Raw genomic sequence first — 25,529 nt, 5'->3', positions numbered from 1 at the left:
TAGACTTACCTTGCATATGAAACATAACTGATCCAAGCTTGTTTCTGTGCCATACAAGGCCATTTTCTCTTTGAAATCAGATGGAGTTTGGATTTTTTCGGTGATATGTCTGAACAGGCTCTTATCTGTCATCTCCTACAGTTCCAAAATAGCTAGAACAGTACTGTTCTGGGCTGAGCTGTAACAGTTATTTGGCTCCTTCTTAGTAGTTGCTGCAGTGCTGTTTCTACTTCAGTCTAAGAACAATGCTGGTAACACACCAGGGTTTTAGTTGTTGCTAAGTAATGTTTACTCCAGTCAAGGACTTTTCAGTATCACGGTCTGCCAGTGTGGAGTGGCACAAGAAGATGGGAGGAAGCAGAGACAGGACACCTGACACGAACTACCCAAAGGGGTATTCCAAGTGTATAAACTGGGAGGGAGTCACCTCGAAGTCCCAGGTTGCAGCTCGGGTCAGGGTATGGGTTGGTGGGTGGTATTGTGCATCACTGCTGTTTATTGTTGGGTTCTTTTTCCCTTCCCTTTTTGGTTTTATATTCTCTCCCCTTGTTATTTCCCTTATCATCATTATTATTAGTGGTAGTAGTAGTGGGTTAGTATTATACTTTAGTTATTGGACTGTTCTTACCTCAACTCATCAATGGGATGGGTCCCAATGGGATTTACATTCTTTTGATTCTCCTCCGCATCCCACCAGAAGTGTAGGGGAAGAAAGCAAGAAGTGAGCAAACAACTGTGTGGTTCTGAGTTACTGGCTGAGCTTAAACCAAAACAAGCACATGCAGTAACATTTTAAGATTCGGCAGAAATAGAATAGTTTCTAAATAAAAAAAATAATTAAAAAAAGGCAGTTTTGCAACCTTTTATAGGGTAAGGAATATTCTTCACCATAGTTACTTTTTAAATGGGGAAAAATAAAACCACAGATAAGAAAATCAACCGTTCACATCTATCTCATATGTATATGTCTGCTAACTCTTAAAAACAGATTGTTTCTCATTTTTTTCTATCTGCAATGCTCAGATATATTCCAGTTGCATATTTTTTCAAAATTATGATTATATCTTCTAAGCAGTTATTACAGGAGCCTTCTGTAAGGTCTGGCACACAGCTTACTAGCCTGGACAGGACTGAGTGTTGCTTCTCACTAGAACCCTACAAAATAAAAATCTGTGAGAAATATGCAAGTGTTTGTTTACATCTTTAAATGACTTTGCACTTTAGTTGCCTTCTGCATACCTGCTTGTGTGTCTAACACATAGCTGTAAATATTTGCCTGTTGTTTTTCAACAGGAATAATTATTAACAGAATACTGCATTGCTACTTTGCGCTCTCTATGACAGACGCTGCTGGTACACAGTCCACTTACTTGGTCTTACACTGTTTACAATTACTTTCTCTAATCTCTCTAGGTCTAAGTTAAGTCTTTGCTTGAAAGTGAATGTATTTGGGCTCCTCTATCCTAGATTTATTTTTAATTGTATCACCCAAAAAAAATGAAAAATCCTAGAACAAAGCCTCCCAGAACTGTTAAGTCACTTTAGTCAGTATTTGTATGCAAGGATGTTGTTTACTGTCAGGCAAGTGTAACTTGGCTAGTTTTCTTGGTACGTCACATTTATTTTTCCAGAAGAGTCAAAATATGAGAAAAAAAATTCAAAGGCATTACAAAATGGAGCATTACATGGGATTTTCATTTTAAGTATTGTTGTTTTCAGCTCAGTGAGAGTGTCAAACTATATCTTTTTATGCAGATTCCAATTAAAAATAAAAAAGAAACCTTGTTGGAGCAAATATAAGAACACCTGTTTTTCAGGTGAATTCTTTACTTTCTAGGTTATGCACAGGATTTCTTTTTAGTTCTCTCTTCATGGTCCCATTAATTTTTTATGCTCATGTACAAAAGAAAAAGTATAGACAGTTCTCAGTTTGTTCTTGAAGATCTTTTTAGCCTAAACAAGAAGGCTATACGCATAACCTTAAATTCTCCTTTTTCCAATACACAGGAGAATGGAGCAATTTAACCAGGTCTTGCACTTCACGCTCACACGGCACTAGAGAATGAAAAGAATAGAGGTATGCACGGTTTTGGGTGGTTTTTTTTTTTTTTTTTTTTTGAAAGTGGGAAGGAAACCCTTCCTTTCTCTGCAAAAATGGATATAAATATTCATAATAATAACAACAAGATTCAGGGTAGATTGTCCCAAATAGTTTAAATACCTATCCTCTCAGGATAGGCAGGATTTCAAACATACCTGCATGCTTAATATTTTTTTCTCAGCTGCCTCTAATTTAGCTAATGTTTAGTACATCATCTGACCCAGTCTGAGACACAAAACTCTCTGAATAAGACACACAGGTAGCAGCATTTAGATTCTAGATAATATTTTTGAGGAGTAGAAAGTGAAGCACTAATACATTGACGTGGTTGTGTCGACTTTCTATTATGAATGAAACCCATAGCTTGTTGTAATCTTTTAGCCAAATATATTTGAGTATGTTAAAGAAAACAAAGACTATGATAGCAGTTTGATTTTGATTAAGTCATTGAATGTGATTGGGAAGAAAAAAGAATTTATATTCATTTTCTTTGTATGTGTGGAATAAGTCATGTTAGCTAAAAACTATGGGAGTCTCACCATTTTTTATTTTACTTTTGAGCATTTCTACTTTCTACAGTTAACTAAGCAAAGCTAGAATTATTTGTGGTCATGAATCGCATGTAGTTAGTCTATAATACTTAGCAAACTCTTTCACAAACACAGAAATGTCTGTATTATTAATAACATATGAGCCAGGGATCGTGTTTGGTCACTAGTCCCCTTATCATGTACATAGCTGTTAGTCCTTGACTGGTTTAGGTTAATTTTTTTGCACTACACAATAGCTCAACCTGCCTTGTGGAATCATTCAACACAGGAACTACTCCCTACAGCAGTAGGGGTGAGATTTCACCAGGACTGCTCCTAAATTGTCCTCACACACTGACTCAGCAGGCTTTCTGCTCTTATATGCTTTTATGTGCCATCCTACCCTCAGGATACATAGCACATATTATTTGTTTCACACTGCAGTAGGTTACAGTAGTCTTTTTTTCAATGAAAAAGTACTGATAAGTAATGATTACGACCATTTGGCAGCTAGAAAAGACCTAGGGCTAACTGTTATGAAGTGTGAATGAAACTCATCTGCTGTACAAGGACCTAGTATTCAATCTGAACATTTTTGGCTTTGAGGTCAGTAGTTGATCTCTCTTTACCAGCATAGATGTAGCAGCATAGGTGCTATCGGCATAGATGCAGCCTTCTATGTAATGTGGTACATTGAGGTTAAGCAAAGTTCTAATGCTGAATACCAACATATTTTATTGTTTTGGAGCAAACATGAAAACACCATCTTGTTGACATACTGTTGAATGATTTTCTGGATTACCTGCTCGCTTTAATCAAACGCAATTGCAAAGAAGAAAGCTTAATGGAACTGATGGTTACACAAAGAGAAGCAATAGAACATCCAATAGCTCAGGACCAACAGCAAATAGACTTCAAATCTCCTGAATTTGGCATGAACCACTCGGAAATCAATAAAATTTTAAGTTGAAATGAAACCAACATGATGCAGTGAAATTCGGTATGAAACCTGAAGCCTAAATCTTACAAAATATGTAGGCAGTTTCAAACACAACCTTAAGATGTCCTGTTCTTCCGCTGGAAGTACCCTAAGTCTAACCAACTACGTCTGATTGATTTGCTTTTACATTTTCCTTTTCCTTCTTTGGCAGTCAATAGCCAAGGCATTCTCAGCAGGGCCCACTGATTCTTTTCCCCTGCCATACCCCAACTTCTAGATAGCTTTATCATGATTCCTGAAAATTACTCCATCAGTTTCCTAGTGTAGTGTTAGAGTAATTGTGCAATTCAGTTTATATATTCACATTTCTAAAATTAAAAAACCACATGCTTTCATTTGAAATTTACCTAGTTCTTTAGGAGAAGAAGATGAGAGTAAGAAAAAACAAACCAAATGAAAGGTAACAAAAAAACCCTTTCTGCTCAGTTATTTCCATAGAATAATTCAAATGGATTTACTTTTTTCTTTATCTGGCTTTATTTTTGTTCTGTAACTCTCCTTTTCAAAAAAGAAAATAATTTCTTCCCCATCTTCTTAGTCTTTTGGTTTAATAGCCAAAATTTTTTTTTCCAAGTTTAACAGTGTAACTTCAACGGTATTGGAATGAGGCTTTGATTCTCTGATTCTTTGTCAGTTGTTTTCTGTAATGAGTAATGCTATTAGGAAAAGAGAGAAAACTTCCATCACCATCATGGTTTAAACCGAGCCAGCAACCCAGAACCACGAAACTGCTAGCTCACTAACCTCCTTTTCCTCCCTCCACTCTCTGAGGGATGGGGAGGAAAATTGAAAGACTGTAACTCCCACAGGTTGAAATAAGAACAGTCCAGTAACTAAGGTATAACACAAATCACTGCTGCTACCACCAATAATAATAATGATAAGGGAAATAACAAAGGAAGAGAATACATCCACTCACCACCTGCCAACTGATACCCAGCCTGACCCTGGCACTGATCTAGCCCTTCTGGGTAACTCTCCCCAGTTCATATAGTGGCCATGATGTGCTGTGGTATGGAATACCTCTTTGGTTGGTTTGGGTCGGGTGTCCTGTCTTTGCTTCCTCACAGCTTCCCCTCCTCCCTGGCAGAGCATGAGACTCAGAAAGTCCATGGCCAGAGTAAACACTACTGAGCAGCAACTAAAACCATTGGTGTTATCAGTGCTGTTCCCAAGCTGAAAGTCAAAAACACAGCACTGAACCAGCTACTAAGGAGAAAAATGATTGCTACTGCTGAACCCAGGACACCAACCAAGATATGTTTCTATGCAGTTCACCTCAGATTGACCTGGGACACTGCCTATCAAAGACAAGGTACAAAAGTTTGTCCTGGAACTGTCTAGAATCTTCACATTTACAATCAGTCCTTGAGGGAGAAATCTTTTTCTCTCCCTTTTTAAAATATTTTCCTCTAGTTTTTCTTGTTAATATATGTTGTCTGAGCATAGCTGACTGTGTAAACTGATTTTAAGAGAAAGGAAAACATTCCTTTGTCAGTAGTTAGGAGCAGTTTGCTGTAACACAGTTAACACTTCTACCAGGAGGTAGAAGTGGATTCTACTTCTACTAGGAGGACCCGGGTAACTATAGACCAGTCAGCCTCACCTCCATTCCTGGGAAAGTGATGGAACACCTTATCCTTGGTGCCATCTTAAGGCATACCAAGGATAAGAGGGTTATGAGGGGCAGTCAACATGGCTTCACCAAGGGGAAGTCATGCTTGACCAATCTCATAGCCTTTTATGAGGAAATAACACAGTGGATGGATGATGGCAGAGCGGTGGATTTGGTCTACCTTGACTTCAGCAAAGCGTTTGACACAGTCTCCCACAGCATCCTCGCAGCTAAATTGAGGAAGTGTGGTCTGGATGATCGGGTAGTGAGGCGGACTGTGAACTGGCTGAAGGAGAGAAGCCAGAGAGTTGTAGTCTATGGGACGGAATCTGGTTGGAGGCCTGTATCTAGTGGAGTGCCTCAAGGGTCGGTACTGGGACCAGTATTATTTAATATATTCATCAATGATTTAGATGAGGGAATTGAGTGTACTATCGGCAGACCTTGTGGCCAAGAAGGCCAATGGCATCCTGGGGTGTATTAGAAGGGGGGTGGTTAGTAGGTCGAGAGAGGTCCTCCTTCCCCTCTACTCTGCCCTGGTGAGACCTCATCTGGAATATTGTGTCCAGTTCTGGGCCCCTCACTTTAAGAAGGACAGTGACCTGCTGGAGAGAGTCCAGCGCAGGGCAACTAAGATGATTAAGGGAGTGGAGCATCTCCCTTATGAGGAAAGACTGAGGGAGCTGGGTCTCTATAGTTTGGAGAAGAGGAGATTGAGGAGTGACCTTATTAGTGTATATAAATAGATAAAGGGGGAGTGTCACGAGGATGGAGCCAGGCTCTTCTCAGTGGCAAACAATGATAGGACAAGGGGTAATGGGTACAAACTGGAACACAAGAGGTTCCACTTAAACTTGAGAAGAAACTTCTTCTCAGTGAGGGTGACAGAACACTGGAACAGGCTGCCCAGGGAGGTTGTGGAGTCTCCTTCTCTGGAGACATTCAAAACCCGCCTAGACATGTTCCTGTGTAACCTTATCTAGGTGTTCCTGCTCCGGCAGGGGGATTGGGCTAGATGATCTTTTGAGGTCCCTTCCAATCTCTAACATACTGTGATACTGTGATACCATCGAAGAAGTGACTAAAGGCAAAATGTAGGTTTATAACCCGGATATTTTGCTCCTATGATAAGATTATATAGAAATGAAATTTGTGGGGAGCTGTAATAGTAATACCAGCTGATACAGAACAGAGAATTCTTGTTGGGCAGACACTATATGATGTGATGGAGACACAAAAATAAAATAGACTACAGCACTGTCTTGACCCAGCACTGGAGAGACCACACCTGAAGAAGTATTGTGCCTTGTTTTGGGCTCCCCAAGACAAGAGGAGTATGGAGCTATTGGAGACAGTCCAGTGATGGGCCACAAAGATTATTAAAAGACTGAAGAATTTCCTTAAGGAGTCAAGGGTAAGAAAGCTGGGACTGTTCAGCCTGGAGATGGATCAGGGGGAATCTCATCAATGCGTACAAGTGCCTGAAGACAGAACCAGGCTCCTTACAGTGGTGCCTAATGAAAAAAGAGATGCAATGAGCACAAACTGAAAAACGGGATGTTTCCTCTGAACATCAGGAAACACATTTGCACTGTGAGGGTGACTGAGCATTGACACAGGTTACTCAGGGAGGTTCTAGAGTCTCCATCCTTGGTAATATTCAGAATCTGAAATGGTCCTGGTAAAGCAGCTGTAGGTGGCCCTGCTTGAGCAGGTGGTTTGGACCACATGAGCTCTGAAGGTCTCTTTCAACCTCAACCGTCCTATGATTCTGTGGTTCTGTTTTTTTTTTATTTTTGCTATATTTTTAGCTTTTTTTTTTTTTTTCACAACCTTTCTAGGAGGACTGAGCTCAAATCCTCTTTAAACCAGAGTTGATCAACTGTAGTAGTTCAGAGGTAAGATATAGACATGGAAGAAAATTTAAAAGTCTGGTCTCAAGGAATGCATGTTTCTCAGCTAGTACATGTACTGGGTGCAATTACAGCTCCCAAAAATGGGAATATAGAATTCCAGTATATTTGCAAAACCTTTTATTTAAAACTGTTATGCCAAGAGGTGCCAAAGACCTTAAAAACTGCAAAGCTAGGAGATATATAAAATAATACATATTTTCATTTGCAAGAAATTTATATAAAACTTTATATTTGTGAGATGATTATAAAATAATTATTCTGTTACTGAACTTAAGTTGGAACTTACTCAGCTGCAGCTGAACATATGTCTATGAATACACATACCAGTGAAGGAACTGGAAATCATTCTTATGGGAATGTTTAGAAGACAGTGATTCAGGTAAGTTTTAAATTCCCTCATTAACAACACACATCATGTTATTGGTTTGTTCTTATGCATTATTAATTATCATTGCTACAGATACAAGACTGTTAGTTTTTAACAGTCATATCCCAAATTACCTGTGAGTATGCAATACCATGGAGCTGATGTCATATAGTTAGCATTGATGGCTATGGTACAAGGTGTGTCTTAGTAGCAGCAGTCATGGTGATCAGACCTGAGAACTCTTTAATGAGGTAATTTAAAACTGAAACAGACTTGTCTTTTTTAATTTCCATCTTCTCTGGGCTATCCTTAGTGATTTATGCTTTTTACCCCCCTCTCCCCTCCCTAAAAGAAACATCTTGACTGTTCGTTGTACTGCTTGTATTGCTTTTGGTTTTGCTCTTGTCCTTGAGCTTTCAGCATGATGTCTAGGTGTTTGCAATCATAGGTTTGCATGCTGTGTTCTGTATTGCAACTTTTGTTACTTGTATATCTCCCACATGTAACTACACACTTCATTGCTTGCCTTTTTTGTGGTCACATTGCACGCATACTTACATAAAATGCTCATGGACTTTGTCTGGTACAGCAATTTAGTGCTGTGAAACACATAGCATTGGTGGCTGTATTTTAGTTTGTGTATATTTGTTCTTAGCACAAGGTGAATTATATACTGATTAGTGCATTTTTAATTTTTAGTTGTCAGATATATTTCACTACAAAGGAACTCATCAAAATTGAGACTACTCATCTTCCAAATGAGACAAAACAATAGTTGAAGAAAGGGATTCCTCCTTCCCACTATGTCTTCTCAGGATGAGTTCTTCTTATCAATAGTCCAATAGTCCAACAGTCTTCATAGTTTCTTTAAGGCTGTCTAAACTCCACATATTCTTTTCCAGGTCATTGGATCTTTTTTTCTGTTATGTTCAAGACACAATTTCTTAGCTCTGGATTTACTTCCTAATGCAAGAAGGCAAATGAACACTTTCAAGAAGTGGCTGAATGCTGCTACTGTTGTTTTCTTTCCTGGTATCTTAGTCATTACCTTTCAGCCTGTCCTGAACCCCCAGAGATTCCTGAAGCCTAACATGCACAAATACTTTCAGTGGACCTAGAGGGGTTCAGCTAGCCAAAAATGCAGTTTAATAATCAAGTCATGCAAAGTCTGTGCTTCTGTACTTTGCTATCAGCCTCCCTTACACTGTCACAAGGACTTATGCAGTCATGACACCCAAGAACTGACCCGACTGAAACACAGCCCTCAAAAAAAGAGCAAGAAAATTAAAAAAATATATATATTTCTTTTCAGCCAGATCTGATTCAGCTACCTTGCAACCATAGAAACATTAGTGCCCAAAGAGAGCTATCAGGGACTTAAGGAGAAGAAGAAAGAACCACTTCTTAGCAACATAGGTGCTAACCAACTATGAAACAACACAGCTAGTGGTTTTGTAGTCACAGGTGAGACAAAGCACAATCCTATTATCTACCACCCAGCTATTCCTGTTGTAAGAAAATTTGCTGGCAATGAGCATGTAATAAGCCACAAGCAGAGAATAAAACCATACATCACCATATAAAAGACAACTTTTATTACATTCCCAGACCCAAAAGAACTGTAAAGTCAGGTGTAGGGACATCCCAATACATACAGTCAGCTTCATTTTAACAAGGATTGTCAGTTCTGCTTCAATTCCAGCTTTGTAGGGCTCAGACAGCTTCTTGCAGAGCAACTTAGCTCTTCCTCCTAAGTTCCACAGAGTCAGAAGGGCTCATTAGCTGGGACATAAGAAAAATGCACAGACAGCTCTTGCCCATCTTAGTACTGCAACTGACCTAATAAGCTTGCTCAGAATTTGGTGCTCTGGAGACCATGGACAAGCACAGCTAACACTGAACCAGAGCTAATAAGCTGTGCAACTTTGAAACTGATTGTGTGTTTTGATCTGTTTCTGCCATTCTCTTTCATGATCCCCATTCTAGAAACAGTCAAGTGGAATCAGTGGCTTTTACACCTGAGCTAGCTCTGGAACTAATAAACTAATAAGGCATAATAAATGGATAATGTGTTGCAGCTCCTTTATTAAAGAGTGTAAGCACTCATTCCTTCCATTCCTAAATGAATACACATATAGTCAAAATGCTATGAGCTTGTTCGGGTTATACTCTTACTGCTTCTGTGCCCTTCATACTTAGCAGCACTCAGCAGCAGTAACATAGTGCAGGGATACTTGAGCTGGTTCTTCATTGTGAAATTTAGGTAAGGGAGGAATTATAGTAACTACAATTTCTGCAGTCTTCCTTAACCTTTCCCCTACCTACCAGAGTGTTTCTTGCCATGTTCCCTCCACTCTCTCACAGAGGAAGACAGAGAGGCAAATGGGTTAACTGTCAAAAGAAGAAGCATAAGAAGTTTCAAGAGATGGAAATGGGAAACAATACATAACAAAAAAAGAAGCTGAGCTTCCAGATAATTGTATGCAGAGTAAAATTGACATCTGACACAAGAATGAATATGCTAAAAAGAGAGTATTGGACGAATGTAAGAAAGAAGCTAATCCCATATAATGCCAGTATTTCATTTAATGCAAAAAGTCCTGCTAAGGCAATAACACTATTAACAACTATTATTAATTGCGTGCTTAATTTGTATTTTGTCTAAACAAAGTTTTTTTTAGAAACTATACTTGTTGTACATGATCCTTTTTTCTTGGTAGTCAAATTTTTGTTTTTTGTTTTTACTTTGGTTTTCCCTAATATTTCTGATTTCTTTTTAACCATCCTTTTTTTTTTTTTTTTTTTTTTTTTTAATTTTCAGTTGTGGCCATTTTGTCTTTCTTATTTTTTATTCCATGTTTTCCTATACCAATTTCTTTGTTCCACTCTTTCCAGTCACTTCTACTTTTCCTCTGTCACTTCCTTTGTCCTAGTCTTCCTTCCATCTGCTGCTTAGAACTTCCATTCCTATATTGCTTTTCATATTGAAAAATGTTCAGGAATTATTTAGAATTCCTGGAGACAAGGACTTAGCATTACAGATTAAAGAATAAGGTGCTGAAACAGAGAGATCTAAAATTACAGACAATTCACCCTAAAGACAGACACCAAAAGTATGATATCATAGCATTCAGTATGCTATGTGAAACAAAAAATAAATCCTATGTGTGGAACCTTTGAACTGAAAGCAGCAATCTCCCTAAACTAGCCAGTAGGGGAGTTTGTATTTGTTTTCATTCAGTTTGTATATCTTTTAATTCAATAAATCAAAGGAAGTTATATGAAATCAGCTGTATCCTTGCTCATGAGCCAGAGGAACATCCAGACTCCTTAAAGTGCAAATATTCTATCTGAGGATGTGTCCTCTTATACACTCATTGTTTGTCATCACAGAAGCCACCTGACGTGCACTAGACTGTATTCAGTCTTACTATCCAGTTAACATAGTTTCAGGAGTGAAATTCAGAGACTTGTGGTGTAATATACACACTCATACCCCAATTAGCTGGATTGTCTGTGCAAAAGATGTGGACGGGCTTAAACTTTTTATTCAAACGTATCAGTGGCATTCTGGTGACCTGGTAGTCCTATCAGCAAATCTTCCCACTGCTCTCTACGGTTTTAAGTCAGGCCTTACATGAGTCAGTCTACCAAATGTACACAAAAAGGCTAGACAGAAAATGCTTATTCTCCTTAATTGCAAGTGTAGGAAAAAGAAATCTGGTATCTGAGAGTTCTATCTAGGAGGCAAAAGCAGAGCCAAATTCTGTGGTCAGCTGTTACTACTGAACTTGCTTGCCCTTGACAAATCTTAGTCAAACTTTGGAATTTATTCTATCAGCAGGTGGAAGCCATTATCAGGGGATGTGCACACAGAACCACTTACTGAATAAGGGTATGAAGACCTAATGTAACAGGAAGACTGACACTAGATTGCACCATCTGAGCTCTGACTTCTGGGGTGACAGAAAATATCACTGAACGGGAACATACCTAGGTCCAAAACTCAGTGAACCCCTAGAGAACCATTAAATTCAGAAAGATGCTTTTCTTCTTGAAACAACTCATAGAAAGCATCAAGCCATGCCCTGAAATGGTCCTAGTGGGATATATTGTCCTCCTTTAGGTTATTGTGTACTTCTGATTGCAGATGTCACATAAAGAAGCAAGCCTAACTGAAAATTGTTAAACAGTAAATTCCATGCCATTTTATAAACACTTGACTTTCACATTCTTTTCCTTTTTTCAGTGATAGTAAAACAATTAAGAAGAATAAACACTACGTCAGAAAACAAGTTTTTCACATTTAATATATTTTTAACTATTAAAAAAATAGGAAGTAGAATATATTGGCAACAAAAAATACAGTATGCAGTTTAGATCCCTGAAGCAAGCAACAACAAGCTCAGGAGGGGGTGGGGGGGTGGGGGATGATACCTATAGTAATTAATTTATTCTGCTATGGTCAAGTTAAATAAAGATGTTGGCCAGGCTAAAACTGGCAGTGAGACTTACATGGTGCTTAAGATGATGTACAATAATGCCAGGGTCAATGGTATCTGGAGAAGATGTTAAACTGTGTAAAATGAGCCATGAAAGGACACTGTTAACAGCCTGAAGATGAAGAACATTGCAAATGTTTTCAAGGGCAATGTTGGCAGAGCACTCTCATTTGAAATTAGTGCTACTATCAGGAAATAATAAGTATGGAAGTGAATCCTTAACTGTGTTGTAAAAACTTTTTCCAACACCTCTGTAGGAAAATTAATTAGTTCTGTTTACTCATGAGTCTTTAAATCATTAAATAGATATAGCTGTAACTATAAATCTATAAGGTATTACTCCTATTACAGCAAAATAAAAATTAAGACATTACTGAGTAAAGATAAGACAAAGTTGAGAGCAAATGACAGCATCACATATCAGAAAAACAGGACAAATTCTTCATCCATAAGGTGGCTTAAAAATAAGTATTATAGAGCACAGGAAAACATAGATTTACATTAGAAATGAAAAAAAGTCAAAGGAAATAAAAGTTTTAGCATTGCTGACAGCTTTTTGTGGATGATAAAAACTGCATATGGAATACTATCTCCTAATAGTGACTAGAATAATAAAATCTGGTGTGTATGTTTTAGTTGTCACTATTTACGGCACCATGAAAGATGTTTCCACAAAAATCCCAGTAACTCCTGATATTTTTGCACAGTAGTTTAAAAGATCAAGTAGCTCCATATTAATGACATAATCTCAGACATGTCTTGATTTAAATGGGCTAAATTCTACCTGTTTTTTCTTTGAGTGTTTATGATTAGGAGCTTTCATTGGCTTAGTGCCCTCCCAGTGGAAAGATGAGGAACCAGGGATTTTATCATAATAATCCCTCTGGCCTGACTAGACAGCTCATGACTATCTAATGTCATGAACCTTATCTCAACTGTTCAGGACAGCACTACAACCTGAAAATGGTTCTTTTAACATAGAGAACAATAATTTGGCATAACTGCATCCCCAGCGACATGGTGGAGTCTCATCTCTGAAGATTTTCAAGATATGTTTGGAAAGGTTGTTAGATAATCTCATCTAGGCTCTTTCCCACAACAGGTTGGACCTGATGATCTTCTGAGGTCCTTTCCAAGCAGGTACTCAAATCTGAATTTTTTAAAAACCTTTAATGAAAGGCTGATAGATGCCTTTCAGAAATCAGCTTCCCCAGAGTTAATTGATTCAGACACTAAAAATCACTTGTGACTTTGAAAATCTTAATTATTATGCTTATAATATAAATGCCCAGGAAAAAAGTCATACAGAAATTAATCTACACACATAAGTTTGAAAACTTCAGTCTTTTCTTAGTTACATATTCTAACCTACAATGTTTTGAAGAAAATACGGAGTTCGATTATTATTTTTTCAGAAATAAACCAAATTACTGTTGCTAGAAACAACTATTTAATATCAGTGTCAAAGTGTCCAAATCATAGTCAAAACTCTAGAAAGGTTAGAAAATCATATATAAGACAATTTGTACTAGTAGAACAAAAGTTAATATTTTAAGCATTCATAAACAGGAATCTAAATAGAATATTGTGGTGAGTTGACCTTGGCTGGCTGTCAGACCCCCACCCAGATGCTCTCTCATTCTTTCTCCTCAATGGGGCAGGAAAAGAAAATAAGATGGAAAAACTCAAGTGCTGAGATTAAGACAGGGGGATCACTTACAAGTTACTGACACAGTCAAAACAGGGGGAAAAAAAAAGATTCATACTGCTAATAAAAATAGATTTGTATCATGAGAGACAATGATAAATTAAAATAACACTTTCACTTCATTCAACTCCTTCCCAGGCTCAACTTCACTGACTGCTCTGCTTCCCCCCCACAAATGGTGCACAGGGTTATGGAATGTAGTTATGTAGTAGGGTAGTTATGATGTGTTCATTAGAGTTTTTACCTCCCCTCCTTCCTGCTTATGCTTTTCCTCTGCACAAGCTTGGGCTCTGTACAGTCCACGGTTCCTTCAGTATATATCCACCTGCTCCAGCCTGGGATCCTTCACAGTCTGCAGTGTGAATATTCTCTCCACTGTGCCCCTCTCCTTGGGCTGAAGAGGAATACCTGCTCCAGAGGAGCCCCACCAAATTCTACAGCAAAATACCTGCTTGTCCATGGTCTTCCCCACTGGCTGCAGGGTAATATCTGCTCTGGCACTGGGGCTACTTTCTCCCTCTTCTCTGAACTGTGTGTTTATGGGGTTGTTTCTCTCACATTTGTTTCCTCAGTTGTCACTGCCCGTGAAGAATTTTGCTTTGCACAGGCAGTGAGGATTGTTAAGCATGTTTTCCCAGAGGCTCTGTCATCTTGGCTCCATCATCTGTGTTCCACAGTGGGTCTGTTTTGGAGCCTGCTGGAACCATCTCCAGTATACAGTAGCCCTGGCCCTTTTCTCACAGGGGTCAACCTGAAGCCCCCCTGTGACCAGCCCCTTGCCACCTACACACAACACAAGTGTCCATACTGAACCAAGCATGACTAGGCCTGCCATACACATTTTAACTTAGAGTAGGTAGAAGTCAATACAGAATACATACAGTAAGTTCCTGGACTTTCTCTGAATCCATAATGATTCTGTTATGCTAGTTACAATATCAAGTAACTGTGAGATTAGAACAAGTGTATGTTTTGTCTCTACTAGTATTGTTCTTCATGAGAAAGCCTAATAGCATTTTTGGTGAGTAAAGATTTAGTAACAATCGTTTTAGAAATTTGTTATCTCTGACTCTTTACTGTCAGAATCAATTTACCAATTTTCATGCCTTTTGTCTGTCTTAATAAACTACATTTCAGCTGATATCCTCAATTCTTTGTATCAAGCCAACAGAATAAGGAAAACATCAAATACAGGGTTTACAATAGAAATGCTGACAAACCATTAAATACACTGATGCTGTTGGACACCTCTTTTCTTTTAGAGTTTCTCAGTAATAATTTGTCATGTGCCAAACGGTATTACAATAGAAATTCAATCTATTCAATCTGAAATCTGTCCATCTAGATTTCAAAAGAGAATTTGATATCAAGACTGCAAAGGAAGCAAATTAAACAAAAAGATAAAATCACATTAAGGCAACTAGTTTGTTGTCCTTTCTACTTTCATGCTATCTGATGTTATAGATAAGCCCAAAACATTAATGATTGTAACAAACTAAGACCGTTGCAGGTGTTTAGATTCTGCAGTAAGTACAGCTCAACTCTCTGCAGTTATTTTATTCCATATTTTGAGATCTGAATGACCTTTGGAGGCAGAAATTCATTATCCAAACCTTCCCTGACCAATACAAAGCCAGTAAAGATCCAGTAGGAAAACAGAATGAATAAAATTAATAGAGGTCTGAAAAACTGTGGTATTTCCTACTGTTTGTAGTCTCATCAGCAGTTACTTCCTAACAGACAGGTTTTGTGTATCATTTTGAACCCTTCTCTGTAAAGTAGTGATGTGCTGCACTTTGTGCTGTGGTTCCAATTATGCTGTGCCAGCCCCATTAGTCTGTCATCACTCCAGGTCTTCCTTTCCCTATCTTATTCACTACTGTTATTTCCAGACACAGCTCAAGCTGCAGTTCCTCCAGTTTGTGCATGCTAAGTGAACAAAGCACCTGGAACGAAATACCAGGACACCAAAAGACATAAAAACAATTAACTTTTCCCTTTTTTCCTCTCATGGAAACATAAACAATTACTGTCAAGTTTTCTAATTTCTTAAATATGAAACATGAGTGAAAGAAATACCTAAAATAGTATTCAAGCATTGTACTGAGAGTTTAATTAATTAATTAATTTATGCATGTATAAACTGAAACCTTGAAAACCATGCTAATGAGCAATTTGAAGGCCCTATCCCTATTACTGGAAAGCACTTCATTATTACTTTTTTAGCTGAGACAGTAGAATTTCACTAACCAGAGGGATCATCATTTCATTCAGCAGAAGAATGGCTTGAAAGAACTATTTATTTACTAAATTAATTTTTCTTCCTTCTTAATGATGACAAAAAAATAGTAATTTTACACACACAGGAGCAGTATTATATCGTACACCTTTCTTGTGACTGTGCATGTCCTTATCATGAATCATCCTACATTTAACAATTTTTTGAAGTCCAAATTCCTAGAATTTTAAGAAAATTAAGTCTCTAACGCAATTATTTATTTACTTGTTTCTTTATTTATTCAATTATTTAGAATGGAATACTTGCAAAGGAGATGCCGGGAGTGGGAAGGAGAGCTCTCATGCATCTCAAATTTTAGCAATATAAAAAAAAATTTGAAATCTCAGAAGTTAGACACTTCTTAATATTCTTATGACTTGATATTTTCAAATATATAGTTAAATGCATCTCAACTATAAAATCAAAATTTGGAAATATGTCTGCAAACCAAAAATTATAGGCATGGGTTATCAAAATATTTTAAAATTATTGTTTGTATTTAACATAATTTACATGTCCATTATAAAGTTTCATACAGTTAAGTTTCATATGTATTACTGGCCATTGTTAGGATTATTCTTGAAATTGTATTTCTATCTTGCTTGCTTCCTTAAAATTCATTAGCAATTAAAGGTTTCCTGTGACTCTTTGATGAAAGTGTGATTCTAAGTATATACACTTATTATGTAAATTAGTTCTAAATTACTCAGTTTATTAATATCATATTTGGAGTTGCAAAATAAGTGTCATTTAAATTACATTAAACATGCTTAGAGTTTTGAGTTTTTATAGAATATGCATATTTAATTATGTCACAAATTAGCAGATTGTTTTACCAATCAAAACACTATTTCTTGTAAGCTGATTTAAAGATTTGCAATGTGGTATAGATGTAGACACTTTCCTTGTATCAAAGCTAATAGGAAAAAAATCTATAATGTTCATTTTCATTTCAAAATGTAAATTAAGTTACCCTTATTCCCCCCCCTTGAATTTCAATCTGTAATCATATTAAATTAATACCATGGTCCTTCATGCTTTTCTGAACTACATTTTCTGCTGCAAATTTGTTCCTAGTGTGTGAATTAACAGTTTCTAGCCATGTTGCATATTATTTTGAAGTTTAAGAATAAAATATATGGGATTAATTTTTTTCAAACCTTCAGAATGCTTGAGTTACATTTCAAGATTAAGAATGAGGACAAATTATATGTCAATCTAATAAATACAATTCAAAATAAAAAATTAATGTACCTTCTGTTTACTTATAATAATAGAAAAGGTGATAATAGTAATTCCTCCTATTTCTCTTGTAATTTCTTTTTCAAAATTTGAAAGTAATAGATAAACATTAAATAAACATTTTGATTATACTTCCATTTTCAAAAGCCATAAAAGATGTTGAGAGATTGAAAAAAACCTTTAATGCTTCACAGACTACTAGTAACATGACATTAAATGTCGAAGCCTTTTAATCATTAGGTCATAGGATCATAGAACAATTGGGGTTGGAAAGGACCTTAAGATCATCTATTTCCAACTCCCCTGCATGGGCTGGGATGCTTCACTCCAGACCACGTCACCCAAGGCTCTGTACAACCTGGCCTGGAACACTGACAGGGATGGAGCATTTGGTGTTTCTTTGAGCAGCCTGTTCCAGTGCCTCATCACCCTCACAGTAAAGAACTTCCTTATATCTAATCATGTGAATTTATAGAGTTATATAAGTTATATACCTATGAACTTCCCCTGCTTTACTTTGAGCCCATTACCTCTTGTTCTATTTCTACAGTCCCTGATGAAGAGTCTCCCATACAAATTTCCCTCAAAACCAGGACAACTTCCCTCTGGTATATACAAGCAAGGTTGCACTTCATATGTTTGAATCTGTTCCAGTAATAAATCTAAATAATTCGTATCTTTTCCCTTAACCCTTGCTCTGTCTGCAACATGGAATGTCTTAGTCCTGCAAAGACATTCTGTGCAAAGAAGGCTCTATGAACTGCTGGAGAGAAGTTTCTGGAGTAGCTCACAAAAAATAAAGCTCACCATATGTAATTTCTTATAAACAAATCCATAGTTTCAGCACCCCTATCTTATTTTATGTGTTGTGGACAACTCTTTTGCTGGTTTTTATAAGCATGATTTCAGAAATTAGCTATATTATATTGAAATGGAAATGAATATTTGATTAATTTCATTTAATTAGGACTTAAAGTGAAAAGTCTATTATACATATCTGCATTAAACCAATAGAGTTTGTCATGGTAAGTACTATTACAATACCTGACTAATGAAGGCAAAATTAGAATACCAGAATGAAATTCTGGTGAAATTTTATTTCTACTTTCAAAGCAAATGGAAGAGGCCTTACAAAGCTTTTGTATTTCCGTCACTAATAGGGCAGAGCTGATAAGAAGTATTCAGCTATTATTCTGGAGCAGGAAGGTAAAAGACTAAAGCACCTTTTCTCCTATCTCAAAAAATATGTTTCATTCCCCAATTCCTCCCATTTCTAAAAACTCTTCAGTTCCCTGATGTATATGTATTTCTGGTGACAGATAAAGGAAAGTTCAGTCAGGGCGTGTATGCCTAAAACTCACTTAGTGTCAAATAGCTATTTAGTCTTCCCAATTTCTAGGTTAGCTAACCTAGCTAACCCTGTTAATTCCCCCCTTTTAGCTAAAAGCTAATTGTGTTACCCAGGCATGATCAGACCTGCTTGTTCTGAGGAGACGGATGTCTGCCTCTTAAAAAGAACAGCACTGAAATTCAGGTTTAGGAAAACAGACACCTATTTTGTGGACTGTGTTTTGGAAAAATAGTCTCATGATAAAAACACTGATACATAATGTGGGAAAACCTGAGCTTTCACCCTAGGTTTGAGAATGTTTAAAGAAACATAGCAGAATAGTAATCTGGAGCTCCCAACAGCATTCCCCTGAATTCAGTTTACATTAGATGAATATTGAATAAACAGCAAAAACATTCTCAGTAGTGAAACATAGACTTAGACCTCTTTGACCACACAAATGTCTGACCTATGTACTACACAGTAACTGCTTTTTCTTACTGGTTTTGCCTTCAGTTGTTGGTGGTTTTTTGTTTGGTTTGGGTTTGGGGTTTTTTGGGGATTCTGTTGGCTCCATGATACCTGGTTACAGTAAAGTCAAATTCAATGTCAGGTAAAGAAAACACAGAATTGAATTTTTCCACTTTCAGGAGGAATTGCCTCAATTAACTAGACTATTATGTGAAAGATAGGCAGTGCTGCCACTATACTGTTTTATTACATTACCTTATCTGACATTTCTATTCAAAAGGTGATTTATCCTGTACATGCCTACAGGACCATTCTGACATATGTATCTTCCCATTAGCCAATGGAGAGTGGATGCCTCATTCTTTGGACGTTACAGGGAATTTAGGTGATTACCAGAAAGGTAAAATGAATCACGCCCACTTGGGAACATATCTAACATTTTTGTTAGGTAACAAACAACATTACTTCAACTAGTCACCTAAAGCTGGATTCCAAGATTTCTTCAAGCTATAGTAAAATACATCTTCTTACTCTGTGTTTAAACCAAGAGAGAGACAGGTTTATATAAAAACCACTACTGCTACCACCAATAATAATAATGATAAGGGAAATAACAAGGGAAGAGAATACAACACCTCACCACCCACTGACTGGTAACTCCTAGCTCAACTGAGCATCAACCGATACCCAGCCCGACCCCGCAGTGCACTAGCCCTTCTGGGTAGCTCTCAGTTACATCCGGGGCATGATGTGCTGTGGTATGGAATATATCTTTGGTCAGTTTGGGTCAGGTGTCCTGTCTTTGCTTCGTCCAGGCTTCCCCCTCTCCCTGGAAGATCATGAGACTCAGAAAGTCCTTGGCCAGAGTAAACATTACTGAGCAGCAACTAAAAACATCGGTGTTATCAGTGCTGTTCCCAGGCTGAAAGTCAAAACCACAGCACTGCACCAGCTACTAAGAAGGAGAAAAATGACTGCTACTGCTGAACCCAGGGCATGTGTAAAACAAATCTAAATGTCAATAAACTGTATTTCTATCTGTGTATCTATTTTGCGTGGTAGTTATTGTTATGTGTATTTTAGGTGTCAGGTGAGAAGATGATCAGAAATGGCTGCTGGGTTTTCCAAGGTAGAGGTTTATCTTTATAAGTCATTGCTAAGCTACTATTCAGCAGCCTTCACAATAGACACAATTGGACCTTCAAATGGACTTTCAAACTTGCATAATTACATGTATACCATCAGAATTCTATTTCAACGATTGACAGGCTACAAAATTTTATGCACCTTAGACTGCATTTTTGGGGCAGGCTATCAGAATAATTATATTCTATTGTGAATTGATTATCAGAATCAAGACAAATAAAATGCCTTTTAAGACAGTTATTTTTTTTACTTCTGAAATCAATCTTGCTCACCATTAGACTGCTTACGGCATGTGCCCTTGTCCTGGGTTTAGCAGTAGCAGTCATTTCTCTCTTTCTTGGTAGCTGGTGCAGTGCTGTGTTTTGACTTTCGGGCTGGGAACAGAGCTCATAAAAATGATGTTTTGGTTTGGCCAAGGACTTTGTGAGCCTCATGCTCTGCCAGGGAGGAGGGGAAGCCGGGACGAAGCAGAGACAGGACACCTGACCCAAACTGACCAAAGAGGTATTCCATTCCACAGCACATCATGCCCAGGAGGTAAGTGGGAGTTACCCGGAAGGGCTAGTGTACTGCAGGGTTGGAGGAGGTATCGGTCGGTGCTTGGTCAGGCTGGGGGGGGGGGGGGGTGGCAGTGTTTTCTGAATGTAAACATATTGACTGTGAAAGGACAAATCAGTGATCTAAAAATGGCATTAGAAAGAATCAGGGAAGAAAAGTGATTAATAATATATTTCTCAAAATACACAACCCCCAAGGGAAGGTTACAGTATGTAGAACTTTGGTTTCTGTCACTTCATTCATTCTAACTAACCATAGTGATTACACGATAAGGCACAGGAGAAATTCCTCCATCTGTGAATCTCTCTTATACTAGTCCCCAAAATTATGGTATAAGGGACAAAGCCAGAGTCTGGACAGGCATTACATGCAGTTGACTCCAATTGGTCTCCAATGAATGGGATATAAAATGATTTTTAACTGATCCCTGAAAAACATGAACATAATATAAAATGCATATTTAGCTTTCAGGGCTTTATGTTTGACTGCTTGCTTGTTTGTTTTTAAATCTAATTCTATCCTAGTTACTGTATAGGCTCTATCACTCTGAGCACATTAGTTGTAACTGGTTTGGTGCAAATATTAAGACTTAATTTTTCTTTTACCCTCATATCTTCACAGCTTATTGGAAGTAGTTACTCACTATTTCTCCAGCACAGATGCAGGCTTTACAATCACACATGAGATGCTGTCTCTAGTATTACAAGGTATCCAAGCTATGTCCTTCATAACCTTTTAAACATTCCTTTCCACTCCTTGGTTTTCTCTCTTCATTCTGACATGAAAACTCAGTTAGCTCAAGGGACTGATCTGGCAATATAGAATCATTTCTTTTCAAATGGCCTTCTTGCTGTTCAGTGGTCTGTGTGAAACAAACAGTAGCTGAAATTCAATTCCTACAGCACAATTTTTCAAAAAAAAGTAAAACTATCATCAGTTTCTTAGAAGGATTAGGCATATCCTTACAGCCTGTTAGCATTGAGATATCTTTCTGTTATGAAACTTGTAATACTGTTTCTTTTTTTTGTACTTATCTGTAAATACCCGGAGCACGACAGCCATAAGGAATATTTCCAGTCTTTCAAGCACTACACTTTTAATTATGATACATCTGATATTAATTACCAGACAGTCTCAGATCAATATTTGTATGCATGAAACAGGGAAAACATGAAGAATGACAACCAGGCCTATTTCTGTGTTTTTATGAACAAGATTACTTTTAGCATTATCCCTCAGCATACCAACTATTTCAGACAAGAACCAAGGTACCTCCTTCGGAGCCAGTTAAAAGTCTTAAGTAGCAGTGTAACTTGCACCACTTGCTAGAGTTTCAGTAGACTGTTCCAAGACTGCACAGCCAAGGTTTACAATCTCTATCATGACACCACACCCTAAGGACACTACTGGGATGCTTCAGTCATCTAACCAGAGTTTTTTGATAGTGCTGTCCAAAGGTCTTCATGCATTTGTCCGCTTAGCTAGCTGCTACTCTGGAAGAGCATGGGGTCTATTGTAGATCAATGCCACATCTATCAGGTCCATGTCAATTCTTCAGATACCTTAGACATTTAAAATAGCGTTCAAAAAAAAACAACACTTTTAAGTATCAGAATCTTACCTCATCTGACTCTTATTTTTCATTTGAGGTTTTTTTGAAAAAGTGATTTTTATATGGTGCTTTCTTTGCAATCTCTCTCCTTTTATGTTACTCTTGAAACATCTCTTATTTTTTGCTGTGGGGTTCAGCTTGGGTTTGGTTTCTAAACAGAAAAAAAAAAAAATCCTCCTGAAAGTTAGGATAAAAAAGGATGTCCACTGTTCTGGCATTATATAGATATATACATATATAAAATATATATATTTTATATGTATTATATATATAAAATTAATATTACAGATTACTATTTGCAATATAAACAAGACATAATCATTGGTTTTAAATTTTTCTTTTTGCTTAGTTTTTAGTTAGTTGGTCTGCACACTTTCCGAAGGTTCATATTACTTTTCTAGCAATGTATTAACAGTTCAAAGTTCATTTGGCTTCAACAATGAAGTATATATCTTGAAGGCAATTTATCATATATGGGCTTACATATTTCTAGATTTTTCTGTTGATAGGTTACAGAGCATAAAAAATGCAATGAAAAATTTGTTCAGTGTGACTTTTGAACTATTCTATCAAAACTCTTTATCACTCAGCTATTGGAACTAGCTTTGCAGCTGTGCATTAGCCACTCTTCTCTCCCTTCTCCCCCTTAAAGTTTCATGAAGTGAAAGGGTGAATGTTGCCACATTAGTCATGATCAAAGAAAGGGTTGAAAGCTTAATATAATATACAACGTGAGATACATCAGCGTGCCAAGTGCTATTTTATCAATGTTCAAAGGAAATAATTTTCAATTGCTTAAGTACAGGATAGAAACAATTCAATAACTAGATAAAACTAGGTAGCCTGAAAGCACATGTGTTTGACATGTGTTCTCGCTAGTTTCTGAATTTAGGGGTTGTGTTTGATATGCTCAAAATCCTTTATACATTACTCACCGTTTACATACTTATGTCACATGAGCTGATTTTGGTTTTGTTTGTTTTTTGTTTTTTGTTTTTTTTTTATGATTCACAATGCAATTGACATAAGTAACAGACATGTTATTTCTCATCTTTCCCTGAATATAGTTGAGAGTAAGATATTGGAAGGTATATTGTCCAAATCATTTTTTTAGTTATGTACTGCAAACTTAATACTGATGCCATATTGAATATAAAATCTTTCTTTTTTTTTCTTAGCTGCCTTAATTAGAAAAAAAAGTATATGTGTTATTAGGGTTTGAGAAATACAGCAAGAATGTAACAAGGTCTTCTGAGAAAGCTATCTACATTTTGTGATTCCAATTTTTAGGAACTTTGAAGAACCCAGGAAGAATGTAATAACTACTCTGAATGTAGAAGTATTGGAGATCCAAATCTATAATAATTTTCCTTGTAGAATTCTCATTGAAGTCAATGTAGTTTTGAACCGCTATCAAAAGCAGGATTAAGCCTAATATTGTTTCTATCTTTCTTCTTCTATAATAATTTGCTTTTTTCTAATTTAACACGAGTACTGAATTTAGACATTTTAAGGCAAAGAAAGGTTAAAGGGATTTGTTCCTGCAAAGGTTTGGTAAATGCAAATATCATTATATGTGAGGATCAGGATCCTTATTTAGAAGCCTAGAAATAATCAGAGGAGTTATCCAGAGCACTTCCTACAGATTGAAGCATTATTACTGCTGTGGGATAGCAGTTTAAGGGAGCACACATTCATACCACTTGCTAAAAAGGACTGCGTGTCTCTAGGACTTAAGCCAGTCAATGAAGGGAAGCTCTCCCAGTGTCAGCAAAGTAGATTTTTCTAACACAGTTTCTTTTATTCATAACAAAACATTTCAAACTTTTACCATGATCAAAATGATGGGGGTGTTACACAACTCCAGTATAACTGTTTTCTCAAATAAAAGGCAGCGTCTTAGAAACCTGCTACCACTAGTGCTGTTGCATACTACTACATGACTTGAACACTGTAATTGTTGATGACTTGTGCAGTAACCTGGAAAAGACAGGCTATATTGAGCATTTTTGTGGAAGTTCTATAAGTAAAATGTTCCATGAGTTGAATAATATTACTTTCTATCATCCTGTAAACTAATTTGGCTATAGTATTGGTTTCTTGCTTACTGTGGGGTATTGTGCAAGCTTCTTGTATTTAGGATTTATCATCTTTTTCTCCCCCCGTTCTTAGAGGAGCATGGTTTTTTTTAATGATTTTTTAAAGCTTCTCAGGAAGGCTAAGTGTACACCAGTGAGCTAAAAAGGACTCAGACATAGGCCATAGCAGCTGTCCACACTTCTGATGTTTAACACGGATCATGGCATACTTTTAGTCCATGCAGACTAGCATTTTCCAGGTCAGGTTAGAACTAATCCTGAGGTAATATGAATAGTCTTCCTTATTTGGTGAGGAAAAGAAAATGAAAGCATGATATATGTATGGGAGCTGAATGGGAATGGGCACACCATGTCAGCTGGCCCAGAATCAAAGAACACTTCCTTATTAATAATTAAAATAAATTTAAATTTTGAGTACTATGTTACACATTATAAAGTAGTATTTGTCTTCATTTGAAAAGTAAAAGGAATTGTTGTATAATCTATGATAAATTTCCATATCAGCATCTTGTCAGTATCTTCATGCTAATTCTTCAAACCATCTACCATCAGTTATAATGAAGGAGAATGAATAAAAAGAACTACAGCTTCACCAGTTGTATTATTCCTGCAAATAAGCTATTAAATCATTTCATCTCTTTGTTCTCTTGGGAATTTGTTTGCAAGCAGATGTTGATTTCTATAAATGTATCCACAATACATTTAATGAAGAGCTGAAATTTAGAATACATTTAATGCACACAATATTTACTGCACAGGTGAAACAAAGTACAATTTATGTCATGACTAGTGTGGTGTGCATTAGCACATAAAAATACAGCTAGTGTTTTGTGTTAAAAATGATCAAGGATATAGTACAATAAAAAGTTCTGCATTAAAAAGGAGTGTCATTGCAGCAAAGGTTTACTGCCCTTATGTTGTTGAAGTCCACTGATACAAATGAAAATGCACTGATCTGAGTTATGAAAGCCACGTCCTTCTGCCCTCCAATTAACCTGTGATCCTGTTTACAGTTTATAATGATGAATTTGGGGTATCAATCACCAATTTCAGA

General features: G+C 37.0%; 1 long non-coding RNA gene across 1 annotated transcript in view; it reads right to left on the bottom strand.

Moving 5' to 3' along the window:
* Positions 1–9,882: 9,882 nt before the first annotated feature.
* Positions 9,883–25,529, bottom strand: part of LOC133216438 (uncharacterized) — a 63,376-nt gene continuing 47,729 nt past the window's right edge. The window contains exon 3 of the long non-coding RNA XR_009726637.1: positions 9,883–9,920. This is a non-coding gene — a long non-coding RNA (uncharacterized LOC133216438). The remainder of the gene's footprint in view (positions 9,921–25,529) is intronic.

The sequence above is a fragment of the Neopsephotus bourkii genome, unplaced genomic scaffold (genome assembly GCF_033783945.1).
Source record: "Neopsephotus bourkii isolate Nb327-2 ecotype Australia unplaced genomic scaffold, CSIRO-AGI_Nbou_v1 NB_1052, whole genome shotgun sequence".
Lineage (NCBI taxonomy): Eukaryota > Metazoa > Chordata > Aves > Psittaciformes > Psittacidae > Neopsephotus > Neopsephotus bourkii.
The sequence above is the reverse complement of the archived record's forward strand: the minus strand, read 5'-3'. Positions and strand labels throughout refer to the sequence as shown.